Genomic DNA, 19,510 nt, shown 5'->3' on the forward strand with positions numbered 1-19,510 from the left:
CATTCTGCCAGTGCTTTAGAGAAAGTTGCATGCCCTTTTTAGGGAAGTCTCTCTCTTACTTTCTCACGATTTTAAAGAGTTTATGTTATTGACATGTTTTATTATTATAATTATTATTATTGACAGCTTATTCATGCATTTATTCATGCATTCTTCAGTACCTATTTAGCTAGAAAAAACCTGGGAGGAATGTGGATATTTGAAAAACATTGAAACCTCCGCACAGTTACAGTACCTGAGCTAAAAATTGATCTAGATCTATCATGCTATAGCTCACACAGTCCACATGTCCTGCACAGAGCAGCATCACTCTTCTGGATCAGAAAAAAATAATCAGTTGATTCACTCCTATCTTATTCACACTGCATTGTCTCCCAGTCAAAATTTCACATTGATTATAAAATACTAGTACTGACCTATAAAACACTGAATGGTCTCATGCCACTAAGGAAACTTTTTAATAATCTGCCACACATACTTTGATCAAAAGGTGCAGTTTATTTGGTAGTAATTAAAGTAGTAAAGTCTACAGCAGGGGGCGGAGCTTTCTCTTACAAAGCCCTGCAGTTATGGAACAGACTTCACATTAGTTTTATTGTGATATATTGAATATAAGTGGTGATATTAAACAAGTTTACATTTTCTTTGTTTACATTTCCTTTAAATGCATTATAAAAGTGTTACATTTTATTTTTCTAATATTTATTAAATAGTGTTTAATTTTCAATTTGTATTTTACATGAAACAAAAGTGTTTAATTTAACGCATTTATTGGATTAATAATTATCATTTGATGTACCTGCGTGATGATATCATCGCACGCTTCAGTAGGTGATGTGCCCATGATGCGCTTCATTCTGAGTTAATACACCGTCAAGGAAGCCATCACTGCAGTGCTCTCTGTGTCATCATTTTTTAAATTAATCCTTACGGTACTTCTTTACAGGTGCTACATTATCACTGAATATTACAACTTTTGCAGGAAAATAAGATGGACCATCTTTCTTTTTCTGACTTTATCCCACTTTACATTTATCCATCCATCTTATCATTCTTGAAGTTGTATATTGGTGTTCTTCAGTATTCAGAGGGCGATCTGGCAGCGCTTTTACTTTGTCACTGTTTATCCTGTTTCCCCACATTTGCACACATTGTTTTGTGTTAGACTTTGCTGAGTCTTTGTTATTAGACTTCATTTCATGTCTTTGTCTCTGTTTTCAATGTTTCTGTTGTGTTTATTTTTTTTCAGTTTTGTGGTTCTGTGTTTTGCAATGCCTCGGACTTCTGTTATGTAGTCTTATAACTAGTGTTTGTTTTTATCCTGTATTTGTGTTCATATATCATGGGCTACTCTGTCAAAAGTATACAAATCTCCATCATGTTTGTCAAATAGACTTTTTTTTGTCAGTACAAGCCATGTGTACTTAAGTATAAGTACCAAGTATAGGCCAGATATACTTAACCTTGTCTGTGAATTTGTCAGTATAAGCATACTTACTTAATTTTAGCTTAATTACATATTAACAGTACACTTGAATAAGCTTATTATTTGTATTACTGCAGAATCCTGATCTGTTCTCCTACAGCTCTCAGTTCTGTGTGTGGCTGCAGCTTTTCTTTCCAGACAAACAGGAGCTGCTTCTGCTTGTTTTGGGCATCACTGCACTATACATATATTTATACACACACTTAGACATCCTGTACAATCTGTAAATATATAATACAGACAGTCATACTACAATTACAAATGCAGGTTTTACATGATTTTCTTATTTTTACTTTGTTCACATACAGATGTTTCCAAACAACCGTCCATCAGCACTGTGGCGATGCTTATACACTTAGAAGGTCTGGGGTAGGAGGCTGTACGAGCTCCTCAGTGGCATCAGTGATGATATGGAGACCCTCGACAACGTTCAAGAATCCCTTAAGGGTTTGTGTAGCCCTTGACAGCTGCCTTAAAGATTTTAACGAGTTTGATGGTCACGTGTCCCTTAATGATGAGTTTGGAGCCACTGGTCACAGCCTGAGTTTTATGGAGTCTCAGCCTGCTGAGGAGAAAGTCAACTCATGGAATGGGTTGAGAAACAATGGCACTCAAGTGTTCGAGCTTCAAACAAGTGTTGGTAAAGGTTGTGCGTTGGCCAGGAATTGAACCCGGGTCAACTGCTTGGAAGGCAGCTATGCTCACCACTATACCACCAACATCTTGACAGCTATAAGCCCAACTTTGGTGACTGAAAGTTGATTCTTTTTAGTAACTTTTATTTATTTTGTTACTTTGATGTTTCCCAGGCCTCTGCAAAGGGTGGGCAGGCTTTACTGTGGTTTCTGTAGTGTTTATCACATTTGCCTCACATGCAGTAGGTCCCTGGTTTGAAACTGGGCAGAAACAAGGATTTGGGCTTTTGGTTTACGGGAAATAAGAGTTGAGTTTGGTGCTCTGTGTCGGCCGTTCCTTCTGAAACCAGGCTGATTCCCACATAGTGCGACAGTTTTCACGTGGCTGCTCATCTGCTATTGCGATCAAATGAAGAAACAGTCCAAAGTTACACTTTGTAGTTTCTGTAGTGTAGCGGTTATCACGTTCGCCTAACACGCAAAAGGTCCCTGGATCGTAACCAGGCAGAAACATGTTGAGGCTTTTGAGCTTTTATTCAGTAAGCAGCCTGTTGTTTCAGCTCGCGTGACACAGTCAGACAATGAGACTCTGAACGTGACAGATGCAGTTTCTCTACAACAAGTTGTCTTCCTTAAAACTCGCTATACTGCATGAATGAGTCAGCTGAAACAACATACAGAAAACTTTGAAAAAAAATAACAACCACCCACAACACAAGTGGAAATCAGAAAGAGCTCTTACATCAGGCTCTAATGAAAGCAACTCAATTGTGTCTGCTTCTCCACAGTGGCACTCAAGTCTTTTAGCCTCAAACAAGCGCGTTAATGGTCGTGCGCTGGCCGGGCTATCGGACCCGGTCAACTTCTTTTAAAGGCAGGTATGTTCACCACTATACCACCAACATTTTGGCTACTGAATTCGAAAAGTTTGGTGAATGAAAGTTGAAGCATTTTAGTAACACTTATTTATTTAGATACTTTGTTGTTTCCCAGGCCTCTGCATAGGTTGAGAAGTCTTTGCTGTGGTTTCTGAAGTTTAGTGGTTACTTGCTTTGGCTATCAAATGCTGAAACATTTTCTGTCTTCCTTAAGTCATTTCCAGAATTTTATTGAAAGCCTATGGTGGTGCTTTGAAGTTTCTGTATTGTAGCGTTCATAGCGTTGCCTAAGATGCGAAAGGACCACGGGTTGCAACCGGGCAGAAACATGCTGAGGCTTTTGAGCGTTTCTTCAGTAAGCAACCTGTTGTATCAGCTCATGTGAGAGCAGTCAGAAATTGAGACTCTGAACGTGACTGGAGCAGTTTCTCCACAACGGGGACTAAACTGCATGCAAGTGTTTGTTGCAGCTGAAACAACATACAGAATTTTTTTAAACAAACAACCGCTTACAACACAAGTGGAAATCAGAATGAGCTCTCAGCTCCAGCTGTAACATAAGCAATTCAGTTGTGTCTGCCTCTTGACAATGGCACTCGTGTTTGAGCTTCAAACAAGTGTTGTTAAAGGTCGTGCGTTGGCCGGGAATCGAACCCGGGTCAACTGCTTGGAAGGCAGCTTTGCTCACCACTATACCACCAACACCTTGACTGCAATAATCCCAACTTTGGTGACTGAAAGTTGATGCTTTTTAGTAACTCTTATTTATTTTGTTACTTAGATGTTTCCCAGGCCTCAGCAAAGGGTGGGCAGGCTTTGCTGTGGTTTCTGTAGTGTAGTGGTTATCATGTTTGCCTCACACGCAAAAGGTCCCTGCTTCAAACCTGGGCAGAAACAAGGATTTGGGCTTTTGGTTTACGGGAAATAAGAGTCAAGTTTGGTGCTCTGTGTCGGCCGTTCCTTCTGGAACACCCTGAAACCAGCCTGATTCCCACATAGTGTGACGGTTTTCACGTGGCTGCTCATCTATTGTGATCAAATAAAGAAACAGTTTCTTTCTTCCTTTTGTTGGTTCCTTAATTTATTTTCAGACTGAGAGCCCAAAGTCGCACTTTGTAGTTTCTGTAGTGTAGCGGTTATCATGTTCGCATTAACATGCAAAAGGTCCCCGGTTCGAAACCAGGCAGAAACATGCTGATGCTTTGCTTCAATAAGCAGCCTGTTGTTTCAGCTCGCGTGACACAGTCAGACATTGAGTCTCTGAACATGACAGATGCAATTTCTCCACAACAAGGTGCCTCCCTTAAAATTCGCTATACTGCATGAATGAGTGTTTGTTGTAGCTGAAACAAAGAAATATCCACAAATGGATATCAGAAAGAGCTCTTACATTTCAATTGTATTAACTATTTTCTTCTATCTATAATTTCAGAAGCATCGGTTGCATGTGTGTGTGTGTGTGTGTGTGTGTGTGTAAAGATGTACAAAAGCCTGGAGAAGTTTACAAACCCCTAAGATTAGCAATAGGACAAAAAAAAGGAAGTGAGAGGAATAGAAATACAGGAATGTAAAGCAGAAGGTAATGTTTTTCAATATGCAGATGATACAACGGTAATTGTAGAAGGGAAAGAAAGTGTCAAACATGTTATGGAGATTATAAAGGAATACTGTAAAGGCTCGGGAAGTAAATTAAATGAGGACAAAACAGTATACATGAGGTTTGGGAAGGCATTGATTTTAAGGGACTCTTTTAACTTTAAAGAAGTAGATGAAATGAAAATTCTAGGGATTTTGATTGGTAAAAACAAGAAGAAAGTAAGGGATGAAATGTGGGAGGAGCTTTTAACAAGAATAGAAAGGAGACTAAACTTTTGGAAACAAAGAGCACTGAACTTGAATTTTAAATGTTTTAATGGTGTCTAAGCTTTGGTAGGTTCTATATGTATATGATATGCCTGTTTGGACAGAAAAGAGGCTGAAAAAATGCTTTTGTGACTTTTTATGGGAGGGTAAACCAGCAAGAATAGCTTACAACATGACCTTAGGGGTGGCGGAGAGGGGAGGCTTAGGTTTAATGGACGTAGAACAGAGCAAAATGAGTCTTAGAGTGAAAGTAATCAAGAAATATCTACAAGAAGGAAACCAATTTGAATGAAAAAAAAAAAAAACACTGAAATATTTTATAACAAATGTGGCAATTTTAATTTGGACAAGGGAATTTTATGGATGAAAGCAAAAAATTGGATGACGGAAGGATTACCGGAATTTTATAGAGAAATGTTAAATGCCTGGGGAAAGCTGTTAAAGATTATTGAGCACTTTCCACAAGGGAGAGAAAGCATTTTAAATCAACCTCTGTTCTTAAACAAAAACATTTTAAAACAAGGGAAAGTAATATTTTTTAAGAAGTGGATGGTAGCAGGGATAACAAGAGTACAGGACGTTTTATATGAATTTAAAAAGGAGTTTCTACCAGAACAGTTTTTTATTGATGCAATGGAAGAGGCAAAAGAGGAATATGATCAGAAAGAACTGAGGGACGAATATAAAATAATCAAAGATGCAATACCAAAAGAGTGGATAAGGAAAATAGACAACATGGAAGCAGAAAAAGAACAGATGAACATTTATCCGAAACAAGAAGAAAAATTGTATGGTTTTAAAAGCTGTACAGTTAAAATGTTTCATGAGATTTTTAGAGAAGAAAGTGTGTGAAAGTGAAACTTTATATTTTATAAGGCCTAAAGCAGTATTTACAGACGTAATCTTAACCAAGATAGAAATTGAACAAAGTCCAATGTGTAAAGTGTGTCAGTAAAGGGAGGAAGGGTTTTTACATCTGTTTTTACATTGCAAAGAATTGGAATTGTTTTTTAAACAATGTAAAGTTCTAAGTAAAGCGAGACAAAAAGTAGTAAAAACAAAAAGTTTGTAAATTTGAGTATGATGTTAATGAAAAGTCTAATATGTGAGAGAAGAATCATAGCCAAAAGAAAAGGAATTGTTTTAGATTTGTGGAGACTTTTTAAAAAGAAAACAGAATAATATATGAAATATATGAAAAGATTTCTTAAAAGTCTAATTTATTTAGATACTTTGTTGTTTCCTAGGCATCCCATGTCCAGCAAAGAAAATGGGTTTTGTCCAATAACTTTTCAGTTTAGCTCTTAGATACCCAAAATGCCAGAAACTCAAAACAGCAGAACCATCCTCTACTAAGAGCAGCCTACTTTCTAATAAAAATTAAATGGCTTAATGTTCATATTTGTTGCAGTTTAGCTCTTAGATGCCTCTAGCAGAAACCCAAAACACCAGATGTTTAAAACAGCAGTGCCCCAATGACCTAATGGATCAGGCACTGGCCTCCTAAGCCAGTGATTGTGGGTTCGAGTCCCATCTGGGGTGTGCTTAAGCAGCATTGTGCAGCATCGAAACCATCCTCTGCTAAGAGCAGCCTACTTTCTAATAAAAATGAAATGGCTTAACATTCATATTTGTTGCAGTTTAGCTCTTAGATGCCTCCAGCAGAAATCCAAAATGCTAGAAACTTAAAACAGCAGTGACCTGATGGCTAAGGCACTGGCCACATATTGTAGGTTTGAGTCCTATTTGGAGGGTGTGCTGAAGCAGAGTGGCGCAGCGGAAGCGTGCTGGGCCCATAACCCAATGGTTGATCGGTCGAAACCATCCTCTGCTAAAAGCAGCCTACTTTCTAATAAAAAATGAAATGGCTTAATGTTCAGTATTGTTGCAGTTTAGCTCTTAGAGGCTTAAAGTTCTGAATTGTTGCTGTCATCCCTAATTGTTGCCGGTCAACACCACGATCCTGGTGTCCTACTGGATTATTCAAGTTTTTCAATTCAATTCAAGTTTATTTGTATAGTGCTTTTTACAATAGACATTGTCTCAAAGCAGCTTTACAGAACAAACATAGAACAGAAGGTAAGCATAAGGAATAATATAAAGAATTATTATAATAAAAAAATCAAGATTATTATTAGATATATATAGTTCACAATGTGTATGTATTTATCCCCAATGAGCAAGTCTGAGGTGACTCAGACAGCAGTGGCAAGGAAAAACTCCCTTAAATTGGTAAAGGAAGAAACCTTGAGAGGAACCAGACTCAAAGGGGAAACCCATCCTCATATGGGTGACACTGAAGGGTGTGATTATAAATATACAATCAAACAAATGTTGTATTGGTTTAAGGATCACATGGAGTTCAGATCTCCTCTTTAGTATCACAGAGTCCAACTGGAACAGAAGTCCTGAGTTTTGTGATCTCAGAGAGCACAAAGGACTGTAAAGTGTTAGAAGACTAGTTAGATACATGGGAGCTAAACCATTAAAAGCCTTGTATGTAAGTAGCAGCAGTTTGTAATCAATTGTAAACTTAACAGGTAGCCAGTGTAGAGATGATAAAATTGGGGTTATATGGTCATACTTTCTCGTACTAGTGAGAACTCTGGCAGCTGCATTTTGGACTAACTGTAGCCTATTTATTAAAGATGCAGGACAACCACCTAGTAACGCATTACAATAGTCCAGTCTAGAGGTCATGGAAGCATGAACTAGCTTCTCAGCATCAGATACAGACAGGATGTTTCTCAGCTTGGCAATATTTCTAAGGTGGCAGAAGGCTGTTTTTATAGTATTGGCAATATGATTTTCAAAAGACAAGTTGCTGTCAGATATAACACCCAGGTCTTTCACTGTTGAGCTACTGGTAATAGTACATCCCTCTAAATAGAAGTGAAATTGTGAGAGTTTCTATGTACTGGTTTTTGGACCTATAAGTAGTATTTCTGTCTTATCAGAGTTTAACAACATAAAATTGCTGCTCATCCAGTCTTTTATCTCTCTAAGGCATTGAGTTAACTTGGACACTTTAGCTATTTCATCTGGTTTTGATGAGATATATAACTGTGTCGTCAGCATAGCAGTGGAAACTAATCCCATGTCTTCTAATAATGTTCCCTAATGGAAGCATTTATATCGAGAAAAGCAGAGGTCCTAGAACTGATCCTTGAGGGACCCCATAATTAACTGGCAATAAACTGGAGGATTTACCATTTAATTCTACAAAATGGTATCGATCAGATAGGTAGGATCTAAACCAACTTAAAGCCTGTCCATGATTACCTGTGTAATTTTGTAAGCGATCTAGGAGAATGTTGTGATCTTTAGTGTCAAATGCAGCACTAAGGTCAAGTAGAACTAATAGGGACATACAGTCTTTGTCCGAAGCTAAGAACAAGACGTTTGTGACTTTCACAAGTGCAGTTTCTGTGCTATGATGGGACCTGAAACCTGATTGAAACTCTTCGAAGATATTGTTCTCCTTTAAGAAGGAGCTGAGTTGAACAGACACAACCTTTTCAAGTATTTTAGACATAAATGGAAGGTGTGAAATAGGTCTGTAATTTGATAGTTCATTTGGATCTAAATTAAGTTTTTTGATGAGTGGCATAATAACTGCCAACTTGAAGGATTTAGGGATGTAACCTAAAGATAACGAGGAGTTAATAATATAAAGAAGAGGCTCACCAGCTTTATGTAACACTTCTTTCAGTAATTTAGTTGGAATGGGGTGTAGTGAACAAGTTGTTGATTTAGCTGTAGTAATAAATTTATCTAACTCTTCCTGTCCTGTACTTGTAAAGCACTGTAGTTGTGTGTCTAGAGCTTTAGGTGAGACTGGGTCACTAGTTGCTCTCATATGTTGAGCATCACCTATTTTATTCCTGATACTTTCGATTTTATCAGTGAAGAATCTCATAAATTCCTCACTACTGAACTGTGATGGAATAGTGTGTTCAGATTTCTGTTTTTTTGTTAATCTAGCCACTGTGCTAAATAAAAACCTAGGATTGTTCTGGTTATTTTCTATGAGTTTGCTCAGGTGCTCAGCCCTGGCAGCTTTTAGAGCCTGTCTATAGCTGGACATACTTTCCTTATACGCAATTCTAAAAACCTCTAATTTAGTTTTTCTCTACTTTTGCTCGAGGTTATGGGTCTCTCTCTTGAGGGTGTGACTATTATACCATGGTGCAAGCGTTTTATCTCTAACCTTCTTTAATCGGATTGGGGCAACAGTGTCTAATGTGCGAGTAAATATAGCACCTATGCTGTTAGTCATTACATCTAGATCGTTTGTGTTTAAGGGTACAGTAAGAAGTCCAGACAGGTCAGGCAGGTTATTTGTGAATCTGTCTTTAGTGGTCGGAATAATAGTTCCAAGTCGATAACGTGGTGAGACACAGTTAGTCTGTTCTACAGGTAGTGTGTACATTATGAGGTAATGGTCTGTGATGTCATCACTTTGAGGTATGATATCTATATCAGTGACATCTATTCTGTGTGATATTATTAAATCTAGTGTATGCTTAAGACGATTAGTTGCTCTAGTGATGTTTTGTTTGAGCCCAAATGAGTTTAGTAAGTCCATAAATGTGAGTCCTAAAGCATTGTTTGTGTCGTCAACATGAATGTTAAAGTTTCCTACAATTAACGCTTTATTCTCTAAGAAAATCGGTGTAGGGCCCTGGGGGTCTGTACACAGTCGAAAGAGCAAGAGACATCAGGGATTTTTTCGTGTGCATGTGCGATAGTGTAACAATAAGAACAAGCACTTCAAAAGAATTAAATCTATACTGTGTTCTCTGGGTAACAGTAAGGAAATCACTAAAGATAATGGCGACACCACCTCCACGACCAGTCGGCCAAGGCTCGTGCTTATAGATATATCCTGATGGTGTAGACCAGGGGTCGGCAACATTAAACACTCAAAGAGCCATTTGGACCTGTTTCCTACAGAAAAAAAAAAACACAGGGAGCCACAAAACCCTTTTTACATCTAAAATGAAGATAACATTACATATATCGTTTTTTACCTTTATGGAAAGTATAGAAAAAACTGTACTCTGTTGCATTTATTAAATCAATGAGTTAAGGTATTATTTAAACTGGCAAAAGTGGACACCAAAATTTTATGCATTGATTTTAGTGTAGCAGCAGATACTGTAAGGAAAATCACACTTAAAGCAATCACAAGCAGCTGTGATGGCCGAGTGGTTAAGGTGTTGGATTTGAAATCCAATGGGATTTCCCACGCAGGTTCGAGCCCTGCTCACAGTGTCAAAGCCTTGCAGGGATGTCATTTAATTGAACAGAATTAGATAATTTCATTAGAAGTTCCTCCCTTAGTAAAAAGGGCCTTAGTTATAACCCCAGAGATTCTTTGTGTGCCACAAACAAAATGTCCCGAGGAAGCAATATACTATGCGAACAATATTTCCAATTAAGTCTTTAAAGATTTATTTTAATAATTGCTCAATCAGTAAAAAGGTTTGAACCCTGCTCACAGAAAAATTTTAACACTCAGTAGGAAAAAACATGCATCCCAAACCAAACAACAGACTTACAGCTGTACAGCTGATATGTACAACCACATGACTCTCTTGTCCACCCTCAGGAGTCTTGGGATCAGCTTGGGAATGGTTTGCTTCCTACCTGGAAGGACGCTCATATCAGGTAACATGGAGGGGAGTGACATCTGCTCCACGCAGACTCTCCAGTGGTGTCCCACAAGGTTCAGTACTTGGTCCCCTTCTTTTCTCCCAGTATACTCACTCTCTTGGTGAAGTTATTTCCTCACATGGGTTCTCTTACCACTGCTATGCTGATGATACACAACTTATCTTCTCTTTCCCACCCTCAGATAACATTGTAACTTTGAACAATGTTTTAAACTCATGGTATTTTAAGTATTTAACCTAGTGAACCAGCATTAATGTATCCAATGAGAGAGATTTAAGCACTTATTTATGTCGCTCTGGATAAGGGCATCTGCCAAATGCTGTAAATGTAAATGTAAATTTGTATGCTGCACACAAAGAGACCAGTTTAGTATTGTTCTGGTAACCTCAAAAGGCACAGCTGCAATGGCCGAGTGGTTAAGGCGTTGGACTTGAAATCCAATGGGGTTTCCCCGCGCAGGTTCGAACCCTGCTTGCAGCGAGAGAAGGTGTTTTAAAGTCCTTCAAAATTCATTAGAAGTTCCTTCCTTTGTTATAACCCCAATGATTATTTGTATGCCACAAACAAAATGTCCAGTTTAGTACTGCACTTGGCACAGCTGCATTGGCTGAAAAGTTAAGGTGTTGGCCTCAAAATCCAGTAGAAGTCCAATGAGTTTCCTCATGCAGGTTTGAACCCTGCTTTGAGGAGATATGTGAATGCTTCACAGACAGCCCAAGGAAGCAATATACTATGCAAACAATATTTCCAATAAAGTCCTTCAAAATTGACTAGAAGTTTCTCCCTTAGTAAAAAGGTTTGAACCTTGTTCAAAGCAGGATTTTATCACTCTGTGGGAAAAAACGCATCCCAAACCAAACAACTAACTTACAGCTGTTATACTACAAACACTTCTGAAATAGTTTTAACCAGCTGTTAATTGGTTAACGTTATACAGTAGATAAACGCCTCCAGCTCTGACTGCGCGTGCACGCTGCGCGTCCCTGTGCTTCTCCATAGAGCGTGCGGACGTGCGTAATGCAATGTAGGAGCAGTGATTCCCTTATTGCAGTCGCACACATTTCTCCTGATTTTATTTTGTAGTAACGAGTAACGAAGATGCTTAGTGAAAATATAACGGAGTAAAAGCATACATTTTATCTAGGAAATGTAGTGGAGTAAAAGTGAAAGTTGACATAAATTTAAATAGCGAAGTAAAGTAAATTTCTACTTAATTTCTACTTACAAACCTGTAATGTTACATTACAACACTGAGCTGGACGTGTGTGTGTGCCGCACGTGCAGTTCAGAAAGAGTTCTCGCAATAAACTTTTCAAAGCAACGGTGAAGCATCGCCTCTGAATGATGCGGGAGGGGTTATATATATATATATATATATATATATATATATATATATATATATATATATATATATTAATTAAAAGGATTTTTATATTTTATCCACTCAATAGTCTACAATATAATATCCATATAAATGTAGCGTAATTATAATAAAACATAGTGGGATATTCAGTGATATTGGCTGTGCAATATCGACTTTTGTGATTGGCCAATACCGGCAGACAGGCAACCTGGATGAAGCTGTGAACATATTCTACTAACAAAGGTGGTGAGGTTGTTCTAGGTTGTTCTACTAACAAACTAACATGAGGAAGCAAATTGACAACAATGCAGTAAATAATTTAGGTGCATCAAAAAGCGTGCTCGTTAAGATACCAGCAGACAAGCTAATCCAGCACAAATTAGTGCATAAAAGGTCACCAAAATGAAGTATTTGAACCTCATATTTAAATACAAAATGTGGAGAAAAACTGCAAAAAGGTCCACTTTTTGAAAAAAGTGAGAATGTGACTTTAATTTCATAGTGTTTTTACAATAAAGCAGGTTTAAATTACACCGTGTTACAGTCTAATGTTTTCTATCTAAACGAGATCCAACTTTTCACAATCCTCACTACAGGTTTAACAGTAAAGCAGGTGTAACATAGTGATTAGACACATACATGATTAGCTCCGGACTTTTAGTTACAATGTGTTTTCTACCTGTAGAATGTAGCTAATCATTTCATTTACACAACAGCACAGTGAGGGTCATATTGTATTTAAGGGTTAATAGCAAACATTACAGACTTTTATTTATTATAGTTTATTATTATTCTCTCTCTCTCTCTCTCTCTCTCTCTATCTATCTATCTATCTCTATCTATCTATCTCTCTCTCTCTCCAAAATAAAATGTATTTTAACTTTAAAATTGTATTATTATGTTTTTCTGTCTACAGGCTCCTTCATCTTCCAGTCTGAGATACTGAACAGTGCTGCAGTTGAACAGATTTACACACAGACACACAGACACACACACACACACACACACACACACACACAGACACACACACACACCAATAACACAACATTTTTGCTTAATATTGCAATATATTATAATATAATAACTACATTTAATTTTTCTACTACTAATTCTACTTCTAATTACAACAACAATAATAATAATCTTTTACTTTCCAAGTATATATATGTATATATATATATATATATATATATATATATATATATATATATATATATATATATATATATATGTATATATATATATATGTTTCAGATTATTTGTTAAATATTAGAATGTTCATAATGTATTTCCAATACTTCACCACATGAGTGAATAGTATATTTCATGCATCAGGGTTCACATTTCTGTGCATTGTTTTATACATACAACTTTAAGATATGGTTAGAATTTATTGCTAAGTCAAATTTACCTTAAAATATTACTTGTCATGGTACCACTAACTTTATATTTAAATCTAAAAACATTCTCACTACATACAATGTATTTCTTAAAATCATATTCTTAAATATCAGTAGTTATGACTAGACTGATGTACAAATGTTAAACTCATACAAATATCATATTCAGATTTCAAATATCAAAATATCAATATCAAATTTCAGCTGAAATTGCAGTAAATGTGTGTTTTTTTTTCACCACAATCATTCCACAAGATTTATTTTACTTTACATTCACTATTATAGGCTAACCTGCAATTTTGAAAATTCCTAGTTAATTCAATTAATTCTCACATTTTACTGTTAATTCCATTGGAAAGTTTTCCAGTCCTGAAAATTCCTGGAATTTTGCAAGCCTACCACCAACAAGAGGCTAAGACTATGGAGCGCAATGAACTTTGCAAAGCATTATAGGTTCTTGGCAAATCAAAGGCTTCACAATGGTTCTGGCTTCCATGCCTTCAAGGTGTGAATCTTAGGGAAAAAAAGTGTTACCAGACCTCAAGAAACTCACATGCTTAAACGAGCTCACATGCTCATATGCCATTGCTGAAATAGCTCAGTTACAGTAGGTGGGTCTTAGACTGAAGATCTAAAGGTTCCTTGTTTGATCCTGGCTTTTGGCAATTGGTTTGTTTAGAGACAGGTGGTGTAAGTTCAGATCCTCAAGCTATATCGTCTAGGGAATGCCAGTGAACTATGCACAGCCCTTGTGGCATTGAATCTTGACAAGACTGTTTTAAGCCTGTTCAAGCATGCATCAGCGCTACATTTAAAGACCCTGTGCTTTTCATAGTGTGATTTGGCATCTTTTTGCCAGATGAGGTGGCCGAGTGGTTAAGGCGATGGACTGCTAATCCATTGTGCTCTGCATGCGTGGGTTCGAATCCCACCCTCATCGATGACCCCTACTTTACATTAACACCTTTGATTGATGCACACCAAATGCTTTTCGCCTGTGGTACAGTATATGGGTTTACTGTGTTAGACCCTGCTTAAGTGCATATGCTTTATAGACAGAACCCTCATGACCCTAACCTTACATGCAGCTAGTGTGGCTGAATGGTCTAATGTTGTAGAGACGGCTCTGGTCTCTTTGGAGCTGTGGGTTCAAGTCTCACTGCTTCTGTGAAAACCTTTCAAGGTGCTGATTAAGCTTCCTACCTCTTCCATGAGTCTTTTCTAGAGTGGGGTGATAAAACCTAGCACTGGGTAAGCTCACACTAGCTTGCATTCTGTTGGTGCTCTTTAGAGTTATGGATTTAAATCCTATTGTTGTCAGGGAAACTTTTCAAGGCACTTGAATTCTAGCAACTAAATCCAACTGATTAAGCTTTCTAACTGTTCCCTAGCACTGGGTCTGCAACTTTGAGCCATATCTCCGTGCTGGTTACACACAGATGCTTTTTAGTTCAGGTGAGACAGCAGAATACTTCTCACTAACAACATTCACGGGTCCTCTGGTAGCATTGCCGAGTGGTCGAAGGTGCTGGATTTAGGCTTCAGTCTCTATAGAGGTGTGGGTTCAAATCCCATGGAAAGTTTCCAGCTGTGATCATTCCTGGAATTTTGCAGCCCTAGTCACAAATAAACTACAGTGGGGCTTGATATTTTGGGCACCCCAGGTAAAGATTTGTATTAATGTGCATAAAGAAAAGAAAAGATGGAAAAATCTCCAAAAGGCTTCAAATTACAGATTAGACATTCTTATAATTTGTCAAAAAAAGTTAGATTTTATTTCCATCATTTACACTTTCAAAATAACAGAAAACAAAAATATGGCATCTGCAAAAGTTTGAGCACCCTGCAGAGCTAATAGCATGCACCGCCTCCTTTGGAAAGTATTACAGCTTTTAAACACTTTTTGTAGCCAGCCAAACATTTCAATTTCTGTTTACGGTATATTTGCCCATTCTTCCTTACAAAAGTCTTCCAGTTGTTTGAGATTTGTAGGCTGTCTGTCACGCAGTGCTCTTTTAAGGTCTATCCATAGATTTTCAATTATGTTGAGGTCAGGAGATTGTGAAGGCCATGACAAAACCTTCAGTTTATGCCTCTTGATGTAATCCACCATGGATTTTGAGGAGTGTTTAGGATCATTATCCATTTGTAGAAGCCATCCTCTCTTTAACTTCAGCTTCTTCACAGATGGCATCAAGTTAGCATCCAAAATTTGCTGAAATTTTATTGAATCCATTTTTCCTTCTACTTGTGAAATGTTCCCTGTGCCACTGGCTGCAATACAACCCCAAAGCATGATTGATCCACCCCCATGCTTAACAGTTAGACAGAGGTTCTTTTCATTAAATTCTGTGCCCTTTCTTCTCCAAATGTACCTTTGCTTATTCCGGCCAAAAAGTTCTATTTTAACTTCATCAGTCCACAGAACTTGTTTCCAAAATGCATCAGGCTTGCCTATATGTTCATTTGCAAACGCTGATTTTTGTGGTGAGGACGTAGAAGAGGTTTTCTTCTGATGACTCTTCCATGAAGACCATATTTGTACAAGTATCTCTTTATAGTGGAATGTACCACAACTCCAGTGTCTGCCAGATCTTTCTGGAGGGATCGTGCAGTCAAACGATGGGTTTTGACTTGCTTTTCTCACAATCCTGTGAGCTGTTCTGTCTGATATTTTTCTTGGTCTTCCAGATCTTGCTTTAACTTCCACTGTTCCTGATGACTGCCATTTCATAATTACATTCCGAACAGAGGATATTGGCATCTGAAAACGCTTTGCTATCTTCTTATAGCCTTCTCCTGCTTTGTGAGTGTCAACTATGTTCAGTTTCAGTTTTCTAGACAACTGCTTAGAAGAACCCATGGTGCTGATTGTTGGGGCAAGATCAGATGAGTCTGGGCATTAAAAACCTTTGAGATTGACATCACCTGGTCTTTCCAAACGATGATTGAGAACAATCCATGACACTGTCAGGTCTCAGCTTTTCAAAGGGGGCGGTGCATGCTATAAACTCTGCAGGGTGCCCAAACTTTTGCAGACACCATTTTTTTATTTTCTGTTATTTTGAAAGTGTAAATGATGGAAATAAAATATAACTTTTTTTTTGACAAATTACAAGAATGTTTAATCTGTAATTTAATGCCTTTTGGAGATTTTTCCATCTTTTCTTGGCTTCTTTATGCACATTAGTACAAATTTTTACCTGGGGTGCCCAAACTTTCGAACCCCACTATATCTGTGTTCTTTTCTACCTTTAAAACTAAAGAATGTATACAACTCGTTTAGTTATTGAGATGTATTTGTTTTTGGTAACGAAATACAAAAATGCCCATTACTGGATGAAAAATTAAAACACAAGAAACCTTAAAAAAGTATTAATGCAGTAGCAAACAGTACTTTTAACAGTTAGTGGTATAACAATCTAAACCATACAGTATATACTGCAATTATTAAATTAAATTATTTTCTGAAGGAAAGGCAATATTTTAAAGTGAATTTTAAATTAGAACTATTGAAACACAATGCAAAATATATTAAACAGTAAACCTTGCACCCAAATGAGCGACATATTTTAAAGTTGGAGACTTCAAAAAGAATCGGATGAATCGCAGGCATCGGATCGGAAGAGAAAAAGTGGTATCGGTACATCTCTAACTTACACACTCATTTTTTATATGATATATTAAATATATCGAAAATAAATAATATACAGTGTGAAGTCTTTGCTATTTTAAATATGTTGAATAGTACACTGTGTGTACTGACCATGTACGAGTATATTGCATCTTTTCACATTTGCACCTTTCACCTTGAGCATTGAGCATTTTGCACATTTTTCACCCATATGTAACTGTAATTACTGTATGTAAACTGCTCTGCAATTTCTGGAGTTCGCTCCCAAGAATTTCACTCACCAAGGCACATGTGCTGTGGTGATGTGACAATAAAAGTGACTTGACTTGACTTGACATGTTTAACGCTTTCCATGAGGTAAATGGAAAGGGTGCCTGTTAAACATATTTCCTATAAAATTTATTTTATTTATTTTCATTAATGCAATTTAATATATAAGTGTATTTTTCTTATGGGCGTGTCCTGTCCCACACACATATAATGGTTCCGACGCCCATGGATTTCAGAAAGCAGGAGCGTGGTCAATGCTGTAGGTAAAACACGGAATGGAGTTTAATTTATTAGGGCATTCCTCAAGCAGAATGGATTCGACTGGCGGCGCTCTGAAAAGTAATATAAAAAAGGACATATGCGCTGAATAGAGACGATAAAAGTGGGTGGGTCCAATATTATTGGTCTTAAAAGGTGGGTGGGTCCTGTCCCACCCACATATAATGGTTCCGACACCCATGACCACGGGTATCGGATTAGGATCGGTCACCCACTCAAAATGCTTGGATCGGCATAGATACAATACAGAGCACTTATGTACGTCGCTCTGGATAAGGGCGTCTGCCAAATGCTGTAAATGTAAATGTTATAACATAAAAATGTTAGAATAAATAGCAACCTTTTTAGAGATTTACATGGAATACCACCAGCTTGTAACATATGACAGAAAGTTCTATTAAGAAGCTCACATTGATTCAGGAGTTACAGCACTTAGGAAGCCTTTTTCAGCACAGCTTGAAAGGAAGCAGAAGACAAACCTGCACCAGCTGGGAATCGAACCCCAGTACACTACTGGTGCACTCTACACCAGGCTCTTTTGCTAGCTATCATTAATTGTTCAGGGTGCCTTCTTAAGAAGCTGAAGCTTTACCTGTTAGGCCTTCAGCTTTGATTTTCAAAGTCCATTTCAATGTTTTTTCATCTGGCTCACACATGTGACAGACCATATTGTGAAGGTGATAATGAGCAGCAGTGAACAGAAGCACTTGGCAGTTCCTAAAGAACACCTTATAAGCTGACCCAGATGGGACTTGAACCCACAATCCTCAGCTCCGAAGGCTGATGCCTTATCCATTAGGCCACTGGGCCTGCAGACAAAAGTGTCAGAAAAAAAACTTTTTTTAAAACCATATATCATTTTCTACTGCTATCGCATGAGTTTATTATCCGCATTCACTCCAATCCTTCACCATTGTCCAGATAGATCTGAAAAGCTCTGGAAAGCAACAATTGAGCCTTCTTCAAATAAGATGTTAGATGTTTAAAGAAACACAGCCCCAAAACATTTTGTTTAATGCAAGAATAAAAGGCAGCTTGGCAAAATCCAAATCTTGCTGATACCACTACATTTTGGAGAGCATGACGTGGAATAGAATCAGCTTGTAACATATGACAGAAAGTTCCATTTAGAGGCTCAAATTGACTCGGCGGGTACAGCACTTATGAAGACTTTTACGGCACAGTCTGAAAGGCAGCAAAGCACAAACCTGCACCACCCGGGAATCGGAATAAACGGCAGGCAGGAATTAATGGCTGCTTTGGAAAAAATTAACCTTACTTATACCACTACCTTTTTAGAGCTTGACATGGAATACCACCAGCTTGTAACATTTGACAGAAAGTTCTATTAGGAAGCTCAAAAAAGTGTAAATCTTGCTGATACCACTACATATTGAAGAGCATGACTTGGAATAGAATCAGCTTGTAACATATGACAGAAAGTTCTATTAAGAAGCTCAAATTGCCTCTGGAGTTACAGCACTTAGGAAGCCTTTTTCAGCACAGCTTGAAAGGAAGCAGAAGACAAACCTGCACCAGCCAGGAATCGAACCCAGTTCACAAGAATGGGAATCTTGTATGATACCACTACACCACTGGTGCACTGTGCACCAGGCTCTTTTGCTAGTTATCCTAGCATTTGTTGTTCAGGACCTGCAGGATTCTTGAACTTCAGGGTGCCTTCTTAAGAGCTAACTAGAAGTGCACCCAGATGCTACTCCAACCCACAATCATCATGTGAAGCTGAAGCTTTACCTGTTAGGCCTTCAGCTTTGATTTTTTGATTTTTTGACAAAACAGTCAATTGGCCGAAACATAGTCTTAGTCACACACAATCGGTTGTAAATGAAAAAAAAATGTTTCACTACTGATTAAGATTGTGAAAAATTTTGTCCTTGTACAAAAATGCTAATGCAGAGGGATTTGTGATTTCATAGGAGATGGTGTATAAGTGTAAGTATATAAATATTACAGATTGTAACTGTAATTACACCTTCATATTATTTTATTATAACTGAATTTT

At 37.6% G+C, this 19,510-nt stretch overlaps 8 non-coding genes across 8 annotated transcripts; 5 read left to right on the forward strand and 3 right to left on the reverse strand.

Annotated features, from left to right (window-relative positions):
- Positions 1–2,561: 2,561 nt before the first annotated feature.
- trnav-aac (transfer RNA valine (anticodon AAC)) lies at positions 2,562–2,634 on the forward strand. The gene has a single exon. It is a non-coding gene; the product is annotated as a tRNA-Val (tRNA).
- Positions 2,635–3,632: 998 nt separating this feature from the next.
- On the reverse strand, positions 3,633–3,704 carry trnag-ucc (transfer RNA glycine (anticodon UCC)). Its single transcript has one exon. It is a non-coding gene; the product is annotated as a tRNA-Gly (tRNA).
- Positions 3,705–3,823: 119 nt separating this feature from the next.
- Positions 3,824–3,896, forward strand: trnav-cac (transfer RNA valine (anticodon CAC)). The gene has a single exon. It is a non-coding gene; the product is annotated as a tRNA-Val (tRNA).
- A 6,162-nt stretch (positions 3,897–10,058) lies between these two features.
- On the forward strand, positions 10,059–10,139 carry trnas-uga (transfer RNA serine (anticodon UGA)). The gene has a single exon. It is a non-coding gene; the product is annotated as a tRNA-Ser (tRNA).
- Positions 10,140–10,939: 800 nt separating this feature from the next.
- trnas-uga (transfer RNA serine (anticodon UGA)) lies at positions 10,940–11,021 on the forward strand. The gene has a single exon. It is a non-coding gene; the product is annotated as a tRNA-Ser (tRNA).
- Positions 11,022–14,162: 3,141 nt separating this feature from the next.
- Positions 14,163–14,244, forward strand: trnas-gcu (transfer RNA serine (anticodon GCU)). Its single transcript has one exon. It is a non-coding gene; the product is annotated as a tRNA-Ser (tRNA).
- Positions 14,245–18,224: 3,980 nt separating this feature from the next.
- Positions 18,225–18,297, reverse strand: trnar-ucg (transfer RNA arginine (anticodon UCG)). The gene has a single exon. It is a non-coding gene; the product is annotated as a tRNA-Arg (tRNA).
- Positions 18,298–19,018: 721 nt separating this feature from the next.
- trnag-ccc (transfer RNA glycine (anticodon CCC)) lies at positions 19,019–19,089 on the reverse strand. The gene has a single exon. It is a non-coding gene; the product is annotated as a tRNA-Gly (tRNA).
- Between the last annotated feature and the right edge of the window lie 421 nt (positions 19,090–19,510).

Source organism: Tachysurus vachellii, chromosome 7 (genome assembly GCF_030014155.1).
Source record: "Tachysurus vachellii isolate PV-2020 chromosome 7, HZAU_Pvac_v1, whole genome shotgun sequence".
NCBI lineage: Eukaryota > Metazoa > Chordata > Actinopteri > Siluriformes > Bagridae > Tachysurus > Tachysurus vachellii.